Below are 15,831 nucleotides of genomic sequence, written 5' to 3'. Positions count from 1 at the left end.
AAAGGAGGCCAATATGGTCACATGAGAGGTGCCACACACATCTGTGAGAGGCCAATGGGAAGTCTCACAATTTTTTCTGAAAAAAAAATTCTGGTCCATTGGAATAGATCTGGCCATACAGGCTTGTATTCACAGAGCTTTCTGTCTACAGTGTTTTCTCACCAGGAGTTTCAGGAGTAGAGATGTGAAGCTGAGAGGATGGGGTGAAGGAATGTGGCCGTGATATTTCAAAATCAAGTGACTGATGAAGTTGCCAACTACCTGCTTTTAATATATGTTCAAGAGACAGAGTGTCTTAGTGTTCTCTGAGTCCTCAATATAATAGAATACAATCATTTGTGTCACAGGAATATTTTGAGGCAATATCTTACAACTATCATGATAATCCTTGCGCTATAGACCTGCAACAGTCACTTACAACTCAGACATCTGGGGGGGCTGATTTCCATGATCTTTGTACAAATGTTGAAATAGGATAAGGAGTTACAAAGGTTGCTAATCCCCACAATATTAAAAATTGCAATTTCTTTTACTTTAATTCTCAGATCAATCCATTCCTGAGTTCCAAGGAACATGAACAAATAACATATATCAAAGAACAGTTGCAGGTGTTTATGTTGATCAGGTATTTATGTTACTTTTCAGGTAACTATGTTGTATTTATACTGAGAGAAATCCATTCTCTCTTTTTGTTTTTCCTAATCATCTATTTTATTTTAATCTATTAATGTGAACTTCCAACAACCATTAATAAGTCCATCTCCTCTACAAGCAATCATCACCACAATTCCTCATCTCAACTACACACTTGGCTTTTACCGATTGCCATGTATGAAATACAAACTTACTCTCCTGGGCTTTTAGTACTTCCTAGTGTTGTTTTTAGGATTTGGTGGCAAAATAACACAGTATTTTATAATCAAATCCTCCAAGAACAAGCTGGGAGACAGGGTAGTTAACATTTGTTGATATTTGGAAAGAACTGGAATGATTCAGTGCTGTAAACCTCCCTAACTGGGTAGAGTAGAAAAGTTTGCTATGGAGAAATAGGATTTAGACTGTAGACCTAGAGGCACTAAGAAAGCAATCTTAGAGACAAAGAAAAGTGAGAGGAAATTCGAGCAGAAATTTTTTGGGGTTTTGTGGATTTCTTTCCTAGTAATATCTGAGTACAAGAAGAAAATAAGAATAGATTTTGATTACCACAGGAGCTGTATTTTCAAAGTATGTTAGGAAAATTATCTTACATGACAGATATGCTATGGAAGTATTATATTTTCTTACATATTTGTTTAGCAGTGTGAAATAAAGATAGATTTGGGAGAGAGAAAAACAAGCAGAAGATTCCCTGCAATCTTCTTTTTAAGATCTTTTTTAAGATCTTCTTTTCTGTCCCATGAATCAACACCTGCAAGTCAAACAGATGCTATTCTATCCTGTAAAAGGCTGAAGTCTAAGTCTTCTATTCAAAAGATAGTAATGTAGTTCCACTGCAAAGTTGGTCCAGACTGAGTACTTTACTCCAGAGGGGTCTTGCTTGAGGTATGTTTATCACAGATGCACCTCCTGTGCTGTGGCTTCTATATGCTCATTTATATAATCCATTTTTTCACAGGACTGTTGACTCATCTTGTGATCCAGTAGAAGCCTGACTGTTTTCTGTAAAATTTCTTTGCAGACAACTCTTCCCATCATGACTGCAGTAGTCAATTACTGCTGCCCACTTTTTGCAGTTGTACATTTCACTGTTAAATATATTTTTCTTCTGCTCCAAAGAGAATATTTTAGTCTTAAACTCTAAGTTAGTTTCCTTTTTTTTTTTTGACTGTATGGACTAGATTAGCCCAGAAGCTTATGTAATTAATATAATATCTAGGTTATTCTTGTCATCATCCAGACCATTAGCAAAAATTCCAGATCACATCGGTTCTGGGTGAATCCTCATGGGACTAGGCAACAGATATATGTAAAGTTTTTGTTCAAAATTCCCCATCTTAAAGTCCTTCATTCTTTCCCCAAGATCAAAGTAATTGTTTTTGAGAATGTGGGTCACATTTAATATGCCCTTGGAACCCCACCAAATTATTACAGTGAAGTTAATATCTTGTTCTGATACTCTAAAAAAAGTTATTACAATCAGTTATTACATCACAAAAAATCCTTGTGATATCATTAACTCTTGTTCACTAATTTGGTAATTTAGACTCAGGTAGATAAAATTTGAGTTCAACTTGAAAATCACTCATAGATCTCTAAATATGATTCTTATCTCCTCTCAGTCTTCTGCTCAGATCACTGACCCTAAAAATAAACTGTTTATCACCACTTAAAAAGTTCTAGAAATAAATTTACTAAACCCTTGATTTATACTGGTAAATGCGAGAGTTAATTGGAATGTTACTGATTGCAGTATCTTGTCCTTAAGTGTCAAGTGGAACTTTCCTTGAAAATATTTTTTGAAAGTGGAAAAGTTGCTTGCATTAATCTAGTCAAATTCTGCTTTTTCTGACTCTTGATCAAAAAGAGAACCTCTTTTCACATTTATTTTATTCAGATTTCTGTAGGTAACAGAAAATAATTAAGCTCATTTTATCTCACTTTGAAATCTCTATGTTCTGCATATTTGGGTAGCTATTTAGTTACACAGTGGAAGTAAAATATTTACAATAGTGATTGTAGAAAAGTTATAGTACAAACATTTCAGTGTGTGATCATGATACTCCTTTATTAATTCTGAAAGGCCTAGTTAAAGACAAGAACAAAACTCCACCCACCCCAAAAGAAATATACAGAAATGAAAAATATGTTTATGACCAAGTTTTAAAATAAGTTCTCTCCATTGAAAATATTTTTTTATTGTGGTAACAAGATCTTGAATCAAAATAGTGTTTATTTCATTAGGTAAGAAATGTACTTTCTCTCTTCTCTAATGTGTAAATAAACACACATACATGTTGAAGTTATCAGTGCTTAATTTCTTTCCCAGTGTTGAGTGACAAGTTTCATTTTTATCATAGAATCAAGGGTGACTTATTTCTTTTTTCTTCTTGACAGGAAAATAATTGTTTGCACTATGAATATCAGTTGGGTGCTGACAAGTGAAAGAAATTGCCAGCTTTCAGTAACTCACTAAAACAAAACCAGAACTGTCCTTGAAAGATGAAGATACAAAAATAGAAACTTGAATATATCTTTTTAAAACTGCATTGTCTTTTTCATGATAGACACCTGTATGAAATCTGGCTAAATAAAGGCTGTAAAATTACTTAAGAGCATAGACATGTCTTAAAAAATATTTCTGTGTGACATGAATGCTGATCTAAACCCTTTTCCTTAGGAACTTAAAAATTATCTTTTAATTAGAATTGAAGTCATTCTGAGGTTGCTCAACCCTACAAAATAACTATGTTGACTCTCCCTCATTAAGTACAGTAGGTTATACAAGATTTTTTGATTATTTGTTGAGAAGAATCATGCCTTTGGATTCCTATTTGTTAGGAATCCTTAATGGAATTTGAGAGATAAAGGATTACAAATCCTGTACTGTCAAGAAATAGATGGAATATCAGTTATCAGATCACTTACGCAGTTCCATTCAAGCTGCAGAAATGATTCTGGTAAAAAGAAATTGATACATAAATACAGTCTTAAGAGCAGAGGATTTCTTTTTTTTTTTTCCTAGTTCCAGACCTACTAAAGATTATGGTCTTTTTCAGTTGCATGGTGTTTCACAGAGATGTAAGTGAAAGCACTGGTGTCACAGCTGTCAAATTTTTCAGTGGTTACCAGTAGGCCTAGAACTCTCCATTGTAGTCCATCTCATTAAAGATGAGATAAGATGTACCAAATAAGATGTTCCCAAAGTAAAATATGTACGTCACAGATGGATGATTAAACTGTCCTGACTACAACAATGAACAACTTACAGAAGATGACCCAATAGGTAAATAAAATACTAAGGCATGGACCATTTGCCACTATTTCTAAATGTTTCACTATGTACTGAAGGAGAAAACACAACATTTTGTGTACCTAGTTTCCAAGAAGATAACGAAGCTATAAATTACAGCTGTTGTCTGATTTTAATTTAGCATAATCATAAGTAGTCTTATGACCCTTAATGAATGGAGGTAATACAAATTGATATACAGTAAATAAATATCAATTAGGTTTCCTTTAAAAAAATATGGTGTTATTTGAGTATGTTCCATTCTTCTTTTCCACCATTAAAATACCATTTTTTATTAATTTAAGTATTATTATTGTCAGGTTTCTACTTGAGATATCTTTGGATGAATCTTGCATAAGTTTCTTTACTTCAGATATTGTGATTTGGTAATTTAGAAGAGATTTAGAGATAAATGGTATGCTTTGAAAAAACCCAAATGATTTCAGTGAACTCCAAGAAGCAGCTGTCCATTAAGACTGGCTTGATGTCTTTTGTCAAAGATCAAGGTTGCTGGAATATTGACAGCTTCCTGCCCTTTCCTCTTCCTTTCTGCATCTTTGTTTCCTACAACAGCTGTCTAGGCATGCTAGTTCCCAGAACCACTAACTCCTTTTCTCTCTGCCAAAGCTGTCTTGCCAAGGTAATGATGGATACAATGGTCTTCATCTTCATTAGATGTAATTTGTCCAAAGGAATTTTCAGGGCAGTCTGGATACTGAAAATGAGATTGATGTCTACAAAATAGGCCTTGATTCTTAGAGGGCTAAGACATGCTAATACTGTTTTATGGATGTAAAACCAGATTTATAAAACTGGATTTTATCCAGACAGTCAAAAGCATGAGGAGGGAGAGCCGGTTTGTCTGCAGGAATTTGTACAGACATGGTCACAGAATGCAGAAGTGAAAACACCACCATTATCATTGAGCCCTATGATAACTTTCTGTCATCATGGATAGACAAAATCCACCCAGACAAGGATAAAAAAGCCTCCTAAAATACATTTCTTATAAAGCCTCCAAGCTAATGGGAAAAAGAATTGGAAAAAATTTTACATCCCTTCTTTATTTTAAATGTTGAAGTAATGTTTTGCATTTGTGTAGGCAATAAACATATTTTTTACACTTACATGTGTTTCTGAATCTCTTGAGTTAATTTAAACTCAAGGTAAAATATTTTATCGAGTAATTTGGCAGACAAACAAGTTACCATTTTAGAATATTTGCTAAATTATCATTTTACAAGCAAAATTGAATTCTTACATTTTCTAGGCCATTCTATTTACTTGGAGATATGTGAAACTAACATTTAGTATATGGGAATATGCTGAAAGCACAGGAAGCCTTCTAAAGGGAGAAGAAGGAGCAAAGGGATACAAAACAGCAATTGACCCAGTTAGTGCACCAGATCAGGTCCAATGCTACTAACCACATCTCGTAAGAGTTTCATCTGTTCACTCTTTAATACTGCTGAGACAGAAATAAAGCAAGGGAAAGAAATTATTTTCTCCAGTATAATACTGATTTCATTGGATTTTGTGATAGGAATCAGTTCTTTAGGAAACAAAGAATCACCTCCAAATATATATGTATTTCACATCTCAGTAACAAAAAGATACACGTTATTTAAATCATGAGCCGCGAAGGAGCCAGTTGCCATATTTTGCCACATAATGCAAATTGTGTTCCCACAAAACTTGTAGTTACACTGAATTATTCTTCCTCTGCAAAACAGTTTTTATTTTACTTTTCTTCATGGCATTTCCATACTCTAGAAAGCATAGGACTGGATCCTAATTTTACAGAAATTGTGCCAGCAAACATCTATGTTACCTTGTGACACTGCTTACTAACGACCTAAACATATGGAACCATATGTTTGCTAACACCAAAGTGTCTCTCCTGATTGTCCTAGGGTGACTTTATGATGCTTGTATCCCAGCCATCTGTTCTGCTTATGCTAGATATTCAGTTTTGCACCTTTAAGAGTGGTTCTGAGAGCAAAGGTGGGGAGAAGAAGCGTGCAGTTTGTTTGCAGAAACTGCACTTGCTCCTCTGCATTCCTTCTCACAGACTGTGCTGTCTGCAGCATGGACAGCAGGACAGAGCTCTCCTGTGACTGTGGCTTTTCTTTTTCCTGGAACTGCTCAAACCTGCTCTGGACTGAAAACCCAGAAAAATAACAGGAGCTCACACCTGTGGCCCACCTGGGCCCGGGATGCACCGTTTTCCAATGCAGGAGGGACTGATAAGGGACCGGGTGAGACAAAAGAACATGATAATTTATTGAAATAAGATTCAAAAAAATATTTTATTCTGAAATATTATTTAAAACATGTTGATTTTATTTTGAATAATAATAATGATAGCAAAAGTGTAACATTTCTTTATTTATAGGGGAGATATAATTTTCCCTAAATCAGCACTACATGATAATCCTGAATTGCTCTTGCTGACAGTGAAATTATGGTGTTTCAGTGAGTTATAGAAACAGAAAGCTATTTTAACTGGGCTCTATCTTTTTGCAACAAAGATTATGAAAACACTATACTTACACTATGGGAATTTGCAACCACATCTGCACATAATGGCAAACACTTGAAGTGGTACATGAAAGAGAAACCAACCAAGAACTAATGCAAAACCACTGATCTCCAGTTCTCTGATATGTAAACATTAATGGCAAAGAATCAGCTTAGATTCTCTATAAAGCATTTTTTTATATATCTGGTCTCACATTTTTATTTTTATTAGTAATAATATTGACAAAACAAGACCTATTCTTGATTTCAAGCTCTTGTGAAAAATGATATTGCGACAATACCTCATTCTGGAAACCCCTAATTGTCAGAGGAAATTAATTTCTGAATTGTATTATTCTGAATTGTATTCTGCCAGAGTAGAATGAGAAAGTGCTGTGATTTAACCCCAGCTGGCAACCAGGCCCAATACAGCCACTCACTCGATCACTCACCCGCTGTGGGCTGGAAGAGGGAACACGAACAGTAAAAGTGAGAAAACTCATGGGTTGAGATATAGTTCAATAGGTTAAGCAAAAGCCATGAAAACAAGCAAAGCAAAATTAATTTCTACCACTTTCCCTGGGCAGACAGGTTTCAGCCATCCCCAGGAAAGGAGGGCTCCATCACATGACAGCTTGGGAAGACAAATGCCATAAGCCTGAACATGATAAGCATGATGCCATATGCTCTAGATTATCCCTAGAGTCAATTGGGGTCAGCTGCCCTGGTTGTGTCCCTTCCTAAATTCTTGTGCACCTTGAACCTACTTCTGGTTGCGTGGGGTGAGGAGCAGAAAAGGCTTCTACTCTGTGTAAGCACTGCTTACCAGTAACTAAACCATCTCTACATTATCTGCACTGCTGCCAGCTCTTAACTTACCTACATATGCAAGTAGAAAATTTTATGAACTTATCTCCATACTATGAAGAAAATTTTCCCCAAACAAATGTAACACAGGAAGCCACCTAGTAAATGAGGTGAAAATGGTTAGAGACACAAGAACTCCACAACTGGGAAAAAAAATCCAACCTAAATTCTTGTCTAATAATTACCTAGGGATCAAAACAAAACTGAGGGATTTTTCAGGGTTTTTCCTCTATTTTGTGTTTCTGCCTCTCATTAAACTGCAATTAGGTCACCTACTGCTCTCCTGAAATCTGGTTAAATATGAAGGAACTACAGTGATTTCCACTATATGATCAGTGATTAAAAGATCTGTTAATTAACTAATACAAATTAGTCCAGAAAGATATGCAGAAACACTGCATTGAAGTAAAAGACAGGGCAAAATTCATAGTTATTTTTAAAGTTATTAGAAATTTATAAATACATTTTGTCTCAATTTTTTATATTGTTTGGAGTCTTCAGAGCTCTAGCCATATTATAAATTAAGTGTTTGTAAACATATATAAATATAGATTGCAGATTTATTCTCAGACTGTATCTTAGTGTTAAACTACATGTGGATTACTTATATAAGCTGTCAGCTGTGGTGAAATATTATTCTTAAACCATTTGCTCAATGTAAATGTAACATACTAATATTTAAATTACGTAACATTTAATACATTGTAAGGTGAACAATTTAGCATCATGGAGACACAAAATTTAATGTAGTCAGTGATGGTCAAACTATGAGAACCCATCAAATTACTGAAAACTTCAGGCAGTACAATGAACTAATCAGTAGTTTTCTTTTTGGAAAGCATATTGTGTTGTCTTACATAATCAGGTGTAGAGGATATTGGCACATATGAATGTACAAGGCATCTCATTGAATTGAACTAAGGCTACTGTGATCATTTTAAATCACAAAGAAAAGAATCTTACACTATAAAAAATGCCTTCCTAGTTAGCTGCTTGTGAGGTAAAAATAAATTCTGTGTGACTTTTCCAAAATATTTGCTGAATATGTATGGGAATATTCAAAAGGGTAAAAGATAACATTTTCCTGTGTGTACACCACTTGAATGACCATAGACTCATTCTCTGCTCCAACAGTTGCATTGCAATTAATATTGAAGTTTGAAAAAGTATTTATTAAAGAATTTAATCAAGTATTTGATTAAAGTGATGCATATGTCATTGATTAACCAAAATCAGAATTAAGATAAAGTGCATGATTAATGGTGAAGCTGAGAGCTAGTTAATGAATTCTGTTCTCTAGATCATTTATATTCTTTCAAGTAGACTATTCTAAAAGATATGAAAAGTAGTAAATAGTATTCCATCACACTTGACCACTCTTAGAGTTGAAATAATAAATATGTATCTGAAATGTAGAAAAGTTATTAGTATTTTGGTTTTGCTCATTTTCTCCAGTTCCATATGTGCAGATGAAAACAAATGCTGCAAGAAGAAAAATTGAAAGGCTTCAATTTATTGTATCACAAAACTGAACAAGAGAAACTTATCCAACACCAATTTGATGGAAACAAGCAGACACCTCTTTACTGGGGGCACCAGGAAGATGGGGGATAGCTCCTCCAAGATATATCCCACTCAACAAATATAACCCATCCCTTTTGTATGCTTTTTTTTGCTAAATCATCATTACACAAGTTCTTTTACATACTATGCATACTATGCCCACTCTTAAATTTATTCTTTATATTGATTAATTCCAATAGTTAATAACTCTGTCAATATTCTTATCCTAAAACAATAATCTTTAATAAGATCTACTGATTGGAATCCTTGATGTTAAAATCAAGATGGGAAGGGTAGTGGGTTTCTAAGCAGCATAACTGTTGAGCATGATGGTATCCATATTTTCTTGAATGAAACACAAAGGTCCAGTAACTTCTTGGTGAGGTTTCTACAGCTACATATTCCAAACACAGCACTACTTATATTTCTATACCTTATATTTCACAATTTTATACTTATAATCATAGCTAACAATTTATATTTTTTTATTTAATCAAAATATTCATAACAATTGTACCAATGAAGATTTTATATATTTTCTTCTGTTAGTAAAAAAAAATATTATTATCTTTATAGTACAAAACACAAAGCAAAATGACAGACTAGACACACAATGCTTGAATTTGGAAGGCTTGGCATAAATGGTTGATCAATAAAGCTATATTTAAAAAAATGTGGGTTTTGAAATTGTTAAAGAGCTTTCATGTTGATTTCCTTATTTATAACTGATGCATCTTTGTTTCTCAACCTGAGTTGGGTTTGTAGCCCAATAACTCCACACAATGTACTACCTCTCCTGCCCTGAGTGACTGTCACAACAGATGGAGACCAAATTTTTTGAGTAAATGAAATCAACGGACATTTATATATATTTATATATATTTATATATATTTATATATATTTATATATATTTATATATATTTATATATATTTATATATAGACATTTTACAGACATTTCATGGGAGCATTTTGCAGACTAAGTGAATCATATCTGTGTACAATATCAAAGGATGAGAAAGAGGATGGTGGTTTAAGAGGATGTATTGGATAACGTGGAACCCAAGCATGATATAAATGGCATGAATTAAGGGGTGTGGAGTGTGCTGGTTTTGTCAGGGGTAATTAATTTTCTTTAAATCATAGTAGCTGTGGTTTAAGAATAGTATTCTCCAGTTCAGTGCTTCCACTGAGATTCTCCAAAACCAGACCCTGCTCAGTCCCTCCTCACCTTCTGCTCCCTTTCCTGCTCTGAGGAGTTGAGAACTTTGGGCACAAAAGGTGCAAATCGCTGGTGGAGATAAGAACAATTTACTGGAAACAGCTGAGAAAGAGAACAGTAAGAGCAACAATACTAATAAGACAAGCGTGCAAAGAGTGGGTAATTTACATGCAAAAGACCCAACTAGAATTGATACTCCACAACTGCAGCCAGTGGTGGCAGGTATCTCAAGTGCTCCATCCACCAGGGTTTTTCCACACCTTTCTTTTCCAAACCAAGAGAGAGGTCACCTTTCCCCACCCCAGCAATGACTTAAGATGGTATTGAATAACACAATGTCTTGGCCCTGCCCCCTCCTGCTGATCTGGGAGGAACCAGAACAAGAGTACAGAGCTACATTTTGGATTTGTGCTGATAGCACACAGAGAAGTTTTCTATAATGTTGAGCAGTGTTTGTACAGTCAAGCCCTTTGCTGCTACTTAAGATGCCCTGTCAATGAGTAAGCTGAGGGTGCACAAAAAAGTTGTGAGGATCCAGAGATGGGAAAACTGACCTCAATTGACCAAAGTGACATTCCATACCATAGAACATAGCCATGTAAGGCTCAGCACATAATCTAGGGGAAAAGTTGGTTGGAAGCTGGCTAGGCATTGATTGGAGGCTAACAACAGTTCCCCTCATGTGTTGTCATTTGTCTCTATTGGGTTTTAGTTCTCTCTCCTCTTTTTTTTCCTTTCTCCCTTTTCATTACAGTATTATTGTTGTTATGATTATTATTGTTACCTCAGTTATTAGACTCCTCTTATTGGAAGACATTTGTCTTCTCACTTTTACCCTTCCGTTTCAGGATGGAGTGAGTAAGTTTAGTACTTAGTTGTCAGATGGGGGTAAATCACAACAAAACATTATGTCACATTGCTAAATACAATTAAGCAGAGACCACTGCCTGAACCTGAGGCCAGCTGGTGCAGGCTCACTGAATTCACACGGTACGGTGTTTGGCCCAAGGCTTCTTCAGGGCCCATATGGCATCTCTACAGCCAAAAGAAGTAAATCTAATTCTAATTCTGTGCGTGTATATGTGTGTCTGTGTATGAAGGAGGAGGTTCATTTCAAAGTATGTCAAGAAACTGCCGAGATATGATGCAGTTCATTATGAGAATGTTTTCACAGTAACAAACAAAGCTTTTGTGGTGAGCCCTGGTGAGTGGGGTGGAATCATGTGATGGTTTGAAGATACAAAGCCGACTGGGCTAATGTTAGAGGACCTTGTAGGGCAGAGAAAGTGCATTATTATCCAAACCATCTATGGAAAATGATCCCTAGCATAAATTAACACCTAAACCATGTCCAGGCAATGTCTTGGAAAGCAAATGGGAGCATGCAAATGCTTAAGCAGTATGGATGATCAGCAGCCTAATGCTGACTTTGCCTCCTGCCACTGTCTTACTATACAGGACAGATGAAACTTATCTGTCTCCATTGGCAGTAGAGGAAAGTTTGGGTGAATAGGTAAGCTTTCCACAGAATGTCTTTATTTTTGATTACATAGTTCAGTCCCTAAAGAAATTGAAGATCCAGGAGTTGAGATATCAGGTAAAACAAGTCAGAAAAAATAAACTGGGTTTATTTATGGATTGATTTCCTTGGCACTCTTTGATCTTTTCTGGATTTTCTTTTTGTTCTTCTTGATATGTTGAGTCCTATATTGTTCATGTTATAGATGGCCTGGTGGCATGAATAGCAAAGGGAAAAGGAGGACTATTTTGATATTCAAAAAGACATTGGGGTATCCCAGAACTTTGGATTTCTAACTTTTTTTCCTGTTGTGCCTGCATGAGCTGTCTAGATCTCTTTATGATATCAGTATATATAACTTATTATTCAAAAGCCAGTTACAGACTTCAGTGGCCAGGGCTCAGGGCTCACCTTGGCCAGAGCTGGGCTGGGCTGGTTTCAGCTTTTATCTCAAGGCCAAGTGTGTGTTGCCTCCGCTGCCTGAGTCTGAACTGTGCCAGTGCCTCCATGGGATGAGTCTGACAAACCCAGGGAGTCCCTGTCCAACAAACAAGAGCCTCTGAGGTTGCTGAGCTTGGGGAGGCTCCAGGGCCATGCTCACACTCAGTGGAGCAGCCAGAAGGCATCAGTCCAGGTCAAGGAAACAAAAATTAAACCAAGATGGACATCATATTCCTCCTAGTCAGGGCCTTGGCATACTGGAGGCTTGCTGTGTTACCCCTTACAGAACAGTGACAATAGAGGGACACTGTGAGTGAGAATAGCATCAAAGGAAGCAGCAGATACTAGTAAGATTTCTATAGAAGTTACAGTATATCAGTGAATGTTCTCTATATTAATTTGTACTTAGATTCTTAGTGTTTCTTTAAGTGAAAAAATGGTGACTATTTGTTGTATTTTAGTTAGATTTTTTTGAGATGTTAATTGCACACACATACAGAAAAAAAATTGTTGAGTCCATACATGTGGTGTCTTTTCTTTTATCCATAGTGGAACATGGTTGGTTAGAAGTTAACTTACACTTAAATACAAAAGAGTATTACGGCCCCACTGGTGAGTGCTGCTCTGGGATCCCTGACACAAGACAGATATGGAACTGTTGGAGTGAGGCCAAAGTAGAGCCAGGAGGATGGTTGGAGGGATGGAGCACCTTTCCTATGAGGAAAGGGTAAGAGAGATGAGATTGTTCAGTCTGGAGAAGAGATGGTTTTGGCATCACACAATTGCAGCCTTTCAGTGGCTAAAGGCAGCCTACAATAAAGATGGAGAGAAACTTTTTATAAAAGGATGTAGTGATAAGACAAGAGGGAATGGTTCAAACTGAAAGAGAGTAGATTTAGATCAGGTATTAGGAAGCAGCTCTTTACTGTGAGGGTGGTGAGGCACTGGAACAGGTTTCCCAGAGAGGTTGTGGATGCCCCATCCCTGGAAGTGTTCAAGGCCATGGGCCTTTGAGCAAAATGCTGTTCCTGCCCATGACAGGGACATTGGAACTAGATAATCCTTAGGATCCCTTCCAACCCATACAATTCTATGAATCATTCTATAATAATCCATGGTTTTAAATAATCTAATATAATGATTTTTTAGAACACAGGGATGAATTTAATTAATTTTGGAAATCATATCTACTGAGTAATCACTCTAATAAGGTTTTTTGTTGTTTTTCAATACCTAAAAGATTTAGTTAAATGCATGTGTCTATAGGCAGGAACTACTGATGTTTTTTCTTTGTCCTCACTTAGACTTACTGTAGATAGGACAGAATTCACAAAATACTGATATATTTCCATTAAAATCAATTTATTCTGCCTTCCAAGAGGATTCAGCACAAAGCAGCACTTAATACTTGTTTTAAAAATGGGTTAATAAACCTAGCCTTACTTTTAAGTCAACAAAGCTATGTGGACTTGATGGTTTCAGAGTAGAGGTTAATAAACACATGATTAGTCTGTTCCTGAAATGTTTAATGCTTAACTTTGGAAAGGATGACATCTTGAGTCATTGAGTGTATTTGCTTCTAAAGCCTTTTGAAGGAACAATCAGAACCTCTTAGGATTTTAGACCATGACAAATTCCTTGATAACTATTTGCACAAAAAAAGGGTTAGGATTTGCAAGCACATAAAGTGCTCTTTGGGCTTGCTAACTCTAATCAAACAGGCTTCATTTCTAGAGGGTGCTTGATATAAAATTCTTTATAATTAAAATACATTTCATTCCAAGTGCAAACTCTGTTCTTGGCCTTCAGAAGCTAGAAGGCAGTAGGACAGTGTTAATGCAGCTAATTAACTAAAGCATTGGTTAAGATTTAAAAGGGTATTTTCATCTAGCAATATCTGGATATGCCATTTGATATTGCTTTTAGGTTTGTGATTTTGGGTTCTTTTAGCTTGCATATGGAGTATCCTTTTGCAAAATTTGCTGTCATCTTAGAAACAAAATATTTTTGATTAATAAACAGTGTTTTTTTCCTTTCTGCTTGAAAAGAGATTACATATAAAAAAGAAAAATGAGATTCTTTTTAAAACAATCTGCCAGTATTTACAACATTATTACAGATATCAGAATGATACTGTCATTTAATTAATTGACTCTATGACTCACTGGTTTTGGCTAAAATCAGTACTTAAACTATTGGAAAGAGAATCTCTTACTTAGAACCTTTTACTTTTCTCTAGTTTTAGTTTCCTGTAGATTAAGTCTTTTTGAGCTACATACCTTCTAGATGAAACAAGCTGTCACCAGCCTTGGACTCAGATGATTTAAATGGTCCAGGTTGTAATTATGGATCCTGGAATAGTTGTTGTTTTTGTTTTTTACCTCTGACTGCTTAATAAATTAAAATGCACAATGTGAACATAAATTAAGGGTTGCTTGCAAATAATAAAACCGGAAGCCATGCCTATAATAAATTTAAATATGGAAAAAGTATCAGTAATGTTATTTGTCTCTTATGTGATAACTTTTTGTAATTTGTCTCCTATGTGATAACACATTCATAACTGCAGAATCAAAAATAAACAGTATGTAAGAAGACCAGACAGTCTGATAATGCAGTCTCAGAGGAAGAAAAAATGTCAGTCTTTGCAGATGCTTACTTTTTATGTAGTCTTTGAGTGGAAAAAAATTATATGTTTACCCCCAGCTGAAACTATTCCTGATGTTCTTTACGTTTTCCATAGTTTCACTGTGTGCATTTGGAAAGTTGTCAAAAGACTAAAAGCTGCTATATAAAGGAGCTGTGTGTATTTAGCTGGTTCTTCATGGAGGTGAGCTTGATGTGCATGAACAGTGTCTGAACAGAAATTATCTAGACATACTAAGAATAGCACAAAAACTCAAAAATTATGTCTCTCAGCAGGCACTCCCAACAAATATTTCCTGGGAGGAAAAAGCCTTCACCCAAGACTCCACACCAACCATTCCCCAAAGAAACCACCTTAGAGATTCAAAATTTTACTTCTTCTGTGTTTCATAGCCATGTCTTGAGAACGAAGTGCAGAAAACCTCAGTGGCAAAGAAAGTGGTTGTTGATGGTTAATTATGGAAGTGGAGTTCAGACCCATGTTGTTAAGATACTTACTCTCCATACACATTTATGAAGACAGTTAATTGTCTTAAAGTTGGATAAAACCTGCCAAAGGAAGAGAATTTTCCCTTGAGTAGCCAAGATATGTTGACAATATAATTTGCCAGGTACTGTAGCTGCAGGGACAGATGGGTACTTCTATTCTCTGATGATCCCTTCCAGACCATTTTTATCCAGACATTCCTTTTAAATACTGAGAGGGCACTGTTTTTCCTCTTGTCCTGTCACATGTGACCTGGGAGAAGAGAGTTCCTCGCTGCCTGGCCACAAACTCTTTTCAGGGAGTTATAGAGAGCAAGAAAGTCTCCCCTGATCCTCCTTGTCTTGAGACTGAACAATCTGATGCTGGAGAGGGGAAAGAGGAGTCCAACTCATGAGGAAGAAGGAGTGTCAGAGACAATGTGGTGAAGCGACCCTAATCACACTTCCCTGCCCCCTGTATTGCTGAGGAGGAGGAGGTACAGATTCATGAGTAAGGTTAAGTCTGGGAAGAAGAGAGGGGTGGGGGAAGATGTTTTAAGGTTTGGTTTTTACATCACATTATCTCACCCTGATTTAACTGGTAACAAATTCAATTAATTTTCCCCCAAGCTGAATGTGT

General features: G+C 35.9%; 1 long non-coding RNA gene across 1 annotated transcript in view; it reads right to left on the bottom strand.

Moving 5' to 3' along the window:
- The window catches only part of LOC139588453 (uncharacterized), a 90,111-nt gene that overhangs the window by 62,123 nt on the left and 12,157 nt on the right, over positions 1-15,831 (bottom strand). The gene's annotated exons all lie outside the window — the stretch shown is intronic.

Source organism: Agelaius tricolor, unplaced genomic scaffold, assembly GCF_023055355.1.
Source record: "Agelaius tricolor isolate 1412-34295 unplaced genomic scaffold, bAgeTri1.0.p SCAF_3, whole genome shotgun sequence".
Taxonomy (NCBI): domain Eukaryota; kingdom Metazoa; phylum Chordata; class Aves; order Passeriformes; family Icteridae; genus Agelaius; species Agelaius tricolor.
The sequence above is the reverse complement of the archived record's forward strand: the minus strand, read 5'-3'. Positions and strand labels throughout refer to the sequence as shown.